The following is a 6,110-nucleotide window of genomic DNA, read 5'->3' as shown; positions in this document are numbered from 1 at the left end:
ACACGAGAGCGCTGCAGAAATGAAGATCTAAGGAGGGTTCATGTGTTCACATCAGATGGTCACATGGTCGCCCCTGTCCCCCTACCCACCGCCCCCTAACCGCCATACCATCACTGTAATGTGTTCAGTCCGTTGTTCCTTCTTCACCTGCAGGATCATTTCCACTGAAATAACATCTGTAGACTCTTTTATTATTGTCCGCTTTTCATTTTTCAGAATTTGAGACTTAGATCTAAACTATTTTCTGACTTTCTCATTCTTTTCTGCTTTTTTTTGGATGGTTCTTCCCTCGTGTTCTTCCTGTATGATCTCATATTCTGCTACGTATGCTAAATGACAAATATAGACGTGTCTTTCTTCCTGTGTTCCTGCAGGTTTGACTCCAGGCTTCTGCTGTGTTTTTTTTTTAGTTTTCAGAAGGTATTTGGTTCCTCACAGTATGGGATGTTGCTGACATGTTCATCACAGCAGCTGCTGAAGGGGTTTGATGTTCCTACAGCCAGAACATGCTGGTTCACGTGTTCTGTCAGTTCTGGAGAATCTGCCTATTTGGTTTCAGACTTTATCCCACTCAGCACAACAAACACACATGTGGACACACACATGTACACGTGTAGATGCACACATGTAGATATACATGTAGGAACACACAAGTAAATGCACACATGTAGATACACACATGTTAAAACACACTTGTAGATGCACACATGTGGATACACGAATGTAGGAATACACATGGAGATGCACACATATAGGAACACACATGTTAAAACACACTTGTAGATGCACACATGTGGATACACGAATGTAGGAATACACATGGAGATGCACACATGTAGGAACACACATGTAGGAACACAAATGTAGATGAACACATGTAGGAACACACATGTAGATGCACACATGTAGGAAAACACATGTAGATTCACACATGTAGATGAACACGTGTAGATGAACACGTGTAGTAACACACGTGTAGATACACACATGTAGGAACACACATGTAGATGCACACATGTAGGGACACACATGTAGGAACACACATGTAGATGCAGACATGTAGCAACACACATGTAGATGCACACATGTAGGAACACACATGTAGATACACACATGTAGATGAACACATGTAGGAGCACACATGTAGATGCACACATGTAAGAACACACATGTATATGCACACATGTAGGAACACACATGTAGGAACACACATGTAGATGAACACATGTAGGAACACACATTTAGGAACACACATGTAGGAACACATGTAGGAACACACATGTAGATGCACACATGTAAGAACACACATGTAGATGCGCACATGTAGGAACACACATGTAGGAACACGCATGTAGATGAACACATGTCGGAATACACATGTAGGACCACACATGTAGATGAACACATGTAGGAACACACATGTAGGAACACACATGTAGGAACACACATGTAGGAACACATGTAGGAACACACATGTAGATGCACACATGTAAGAACACACATGTAGATGCACACATGTAGGAACACACATGTAGATGCACACATGTAGGAATACACGTGTAGATACACACATGTAGATGAACACATGTCGGAACACACATGTAGGACCACACATGTAGATGCACACATGTAGGAACACACATGTAGAAAAACACATGTAGATACACATATGCAGATGAAAACATGTAGATACACACATGTAAATGAACACTTGCAGGAACACACATGTAGGAAAACATATGTAGGAACACACATGTAGCCTTCATTTTGCTGAATTCACCACAGAATTCATTCATGACAGAAAAGCTTTATTTATTTCTAGAAAGATCCATCTATGAGCGTCTGAATGACGGCATAGGCAGACACACAAACAGGGGCACACGCCGCCTGTGTGGGGGCTTTGGTGGGAACACCCACTGCTTCAGGAGCAGATGTTCGCCGGTGCCCCTTGTTGCCCTTTGCATGGTGAAATGTGCAACCCACCACAACAGGAGCCCAGCGAACACATGGAGGTGTGTTTGGCACAAACGCACAAAGGAACGAGGAGTGGTGTCGCAGCGCTGCTGTGTGTCCCGATATAACAACTCTTCTCACACATTTAACAAGGCCATGCAGAGGAGGGAAAAGGAGGACGAGACAATGGAAAGGACCGTTTGATGAAGGAAATGGGGAGCAGCCCTGAAAAACACTGAAACAAATATATGCTAAAATGAGCTGCGTGCATGACGGCATAAATCAGCGGGAGGCATTCTCCTCTAATGGAAAGCTGGAGCCCGAACAGAGGCTTATCAATCACAGAGATAGAGCTGCCACCATATTGACTGTGCACCAAACAAACAATATCTAGGATGAGGTCTAAGTGCTATTCCCAATATGGGACACATTGTGGATCATTTCTCTCGCTGCGTCTCCAGGGAGTGAATTGAATTATTGAGAATGCATATGTGTGCGCGCCGGCGCAGGAAAGCGGAGCGTTCCTTTACAACTGGATTACATCAGCAAAGGTTTCTGTCTGTGAGGAGCAGCCGGCTGCAGCTGCAGGACGGAGCAACGCCAGCCGGTGCTTTAACCAGGATCCACCTGCACACCAGAATGCAGGTTTATGGCGCCGCAGCGGTTAGAAAGCTGCACGCCTGACCTGCATGTTCCGGCTTTATTGCATGTCAAAGCAAGAGCAGCATCAAGCTTTTCAGAAAGTTCTTCTCAGTTTCATCATTTTCAGTCCCAGTGGGGGGGACTTTCACAAACAACAAAAAAGCACAGAATGTAGAAACATCACAGGCTGAGACTTGCTGATGTCCCTCTATTGATCTGCTCTGGGACCTTTCATGTCCAAGGTCTCATTATCTGAAGGCCAAAGATCCATTAAATAATTTAAAAGGAAGAGCTGTGGTTCTCCATTTTTAGACAGTTCCAGGTTCACCGATCAGGTTTGCAGGTTACTTTCTGGACCCATCCTTCACTGAAAAAGACTCCATGTTGCTCAGCATCAGCTCTGTCCAACTGATATTGTTCAGGTCACGTCCATCCATCTGTCCAGGTGGCAGGTGTGATGGTTTCATGGGACATGGGGAGGAGCCTCCAGATGATCTGCGTCCTCCTCAGCGCTTGAATTGAAACTGTTTTCGGCAGATCTCCAGATGCCGGCCAACCGCTTCCTGTCCGTGGGCTCTGAGGTTAACGGTTTTGGGCTTCGTCAAAGCAGATTTAATATCTGAACATGGATTAAAGTGTCAGTATTTTGCGGCCCATTAAGGCACCATCAAGCAAAGCTTTAATTAGAAAAGCATAGTTGCTGTGATTACCCCCCCCCCAATCCTGAAATATTGTAAATAATGGGAAGAACAGAATAGGAATCCAACTTCAGGCAAACAGGGGCAGCAGATCTTGGAGATCCACCCAGCAAGGTATTTCTTGAACGTCTGTGGATCAAATAACGGCGTCGTTCTGATAACAGGGATTTCAGTTATTCCCGCCGCTGTACAAAAACCGACAGGAGAGACAGAAAAAACAGAAGCAGCTCTGCAGGCAACACACGCATGTGCATGTCTGTCTGTGATGCAGATATGCATGCAGTGTCAGATGCTGGGCTGCAGCGCGGAGCTGAGCTACAGCGGCCGGCGGCTCTTCACCTTATCTGAACCTCAGGTCTTAAACATTCTCTTCTCAAACAACCCCCCCTCGTCTGTCTTGTCAGCCCCTCCAGAAATGTTTGGGCAGATAAACCTCTCCTGTGTCATGAGCTGCTGCCGCCGTCGCCGCTGCTGCAGAAAGATTTTGTCCAAAGACTCACTTTGTGTCTCAAGAAGCTCGTTGTTACCGTATCAGTCCAACACCAAATTCTTCTGTTTGCTAAACTGCTGGACAGGATTTTCTCCTGTAGATGGAAAATAACAACTGCATCCATCCATACAGATTACAAATTATAGTTCAAAAATGAAGTATTCTGAACCTTTAAATCACAATATTGTAAAATGTTTGGAGTTCCACAGGGTTCATTTTAGGACCCCTTCTATTTTCTTTCCTACCTCCTTATGCTGCTCTGCAGTCATTCCTGAACTGTATGTTAACATTTCTGCTGTCTGCCTTTGTCTGTGTTATACAATAACCACTTAGTTTCCCTGGGGATCAATGCAGTTCTATTCTATTCTATTCTATTCTATTCTATTCTATTCTATTCTATTCTATTCTATTCTATTCTATTCTATTCTATTCTGTCATGGCTAGCAGGCTTTAGCAGACCCAGATGCTGGAACCCGGAAGGATACTCGGCAGACAGAATGGTAAGTTCAAAGATTCTTTAATTCTGGAGGTAGAATTAACAGGGGAGAAATCCACAGGAGCTGGTTGGAGGTTCTTGTGGGCGAACACCGTGGTCCGAGGATCTTCCAACGAGACGCCAAGACGAGAGGCAGCGAGAGGTGAGTGCGACCGTAGGTTCCTGATGACGGCAAGAGTCCTGAGTGGCAGACAGACAAGGTATTAGTCAAGGCAACGAGACAAGAGCGAGATTGTGCATGGGCGGCCAGTGAAGCACCGAGGAGTACAACGAACTAGCGTCGAGTACAGGTCCTGGTCCTCCTTAAGAGCCTGGATCCTGATGGCACTGATGAGGCACAGCCGTTGTCAACAGGTGGATGAGATGACGCGGGCCCAGCCGGGGGCACCGTGACAGTACCCCCCCTCAAACGACCGCCTCCAGGCGGAACAGGGCGGCGATCGGGGTTGGCCCGGAGGAAATCCTCGATGAGGGAGGGGTCCAAGATGAACGAGCGGGGAATCCACGACCGCTCCTCCGGGCCGTAGCCCTCCCAGTCCACCAGGTATTGGTACCCACGACCCCGGCGCCGAATGTCCAAAACCCGGCTGGCGGTGTAAGGAACTTGATTAATGCTTGGAAACTTGACAGGCATGAACAAGAAAGGCTTACTTTCAGACGGGTCCCCTCGCGACCTGTCTCTTAGCGAGGGGTTCTGGAGTTTAAACGGCTCTTGCACTGAGAAACAACATGACCAGAGTCTCCACAATAGAAACACAACCCTTCATTACGGCGCTTGAGCCTCTCCTCAGAAGAGAGCTTCGAATGTCCAATCTGCATCGGCTCTTCAGACGACAGGTTGGAATTTTCTGCGCCGACAGATGGCTGTGGGTGGTATAGAGGAGAGTGAAGAAAGGTTTCTGACGCCGGTTAACACAACTCCGTTCCGCTTGACGTTCCCGAATCCGTATGTCAGAACGGAGGGCGGCGGTAACCAGTTCCTCGAAATTGTCGGCCTCCGGTTGAGTACATAGATGGTCCTTAATCTTATCGTTCAATGATTGATAGAACACCCCCTTGAGCGCGATATCGGGCCAGCCAGCCTCGACCGCTAAGATGCGGAAGTCAATAATGTGATCACTCACCGGTCGGTTACGCTGCTTCAGGCTTAATAACCGCCGGGTGGCTTCTTCCTGCTTTCGTGGCTGATCGAATACGAGCCGAAATTCTCCGATGAACCGTTCAAAGGGGAGATGCGGGACAGGGTTAGCAGCCAGAAAGGGTTGGGCCCACTGCAGTGCCTTGCTGCGGAGTGAATTAACAATTAGGGAAATTTTCCGTTGATCAGACGACATTGTAGTAGAAATCCGCCGCAGGCCTTCATGTCGCCATGAAACGGCTCGGGTTGTGACCGGATGTTTTCATCCAGAGAGGCAGACATGACGGTGGTGAGGTCACCGGAAACCGGGGAGGCCGCGGTGGCTGTGCTAGCTGTTTGGCTAGTAACTCCGGCGAGGGCTTGCGTGAGGTTGTCCAACCGACGAAATAACTCCTGTTGGGTAGCGGACATTTGCGAGAGAGCATCGGCTTGGCGGGAGAGCAACATACCTTGCTGGGATATGGCCAGGCGGAGTCTTTCCGGGTCAGCTGGGTCGGGGTTCTGGCTAGTTCGTTCTGTCATGGCTAGCAGGCTTTAGCAGACCCAGATGCTGGAACCCGGAAGGATACTCGGCAGACAGAATGGTAAGTTCAAAGATTCTTTAATTCTGGAGGTAGAATTAACAGGGGAGAAATCCACAGGAGCTGGTTGGAGGTTCTTGTGGGCGAACACCGTGGTCCGAGGATCTTCCAA

General features: G+C 47.6%; 1 long non-coding RNA gene across 1 annotated transcript; it reads right to left on the bottom strand.

Moving 5' to 3' along the window:
• Window positions 1–4,283: 4,283 nt before the first annotated feature.
• On the bottom strand, window positions 4,284–4,841 carry LOC110014202. Its single transcript, XR_002289319.2, has 2 exons — window positions 4,538–4,841; window positions 4,284–4,459 (listed from the first exon to the last, which is right to left on the bottom strand). It is a non-coding gene; the product is annotated as an uncharacterized LOC110014202 (long non-coding RNA).
• Window positions 4,842–6,110: the final 1,269 nt, after the last annotated feature.

This window comes from Oryzias latipes, chromosome 7, assembly GCF_002234675.1.
Source record: "Oryzias latipes chromosome 7, ASM223467v1".
Lineage (NCBI taxonomy): Eukaryota > Metazoa > Chordata > Actinopteri > Beloniformes > Adrianichthyidae > Oryzias > Oryzias latipes.
Note: the sequence above shows the minus strand (reverse complement) of the source record. Positions and strands in the feature narration are given on the sequence as shown.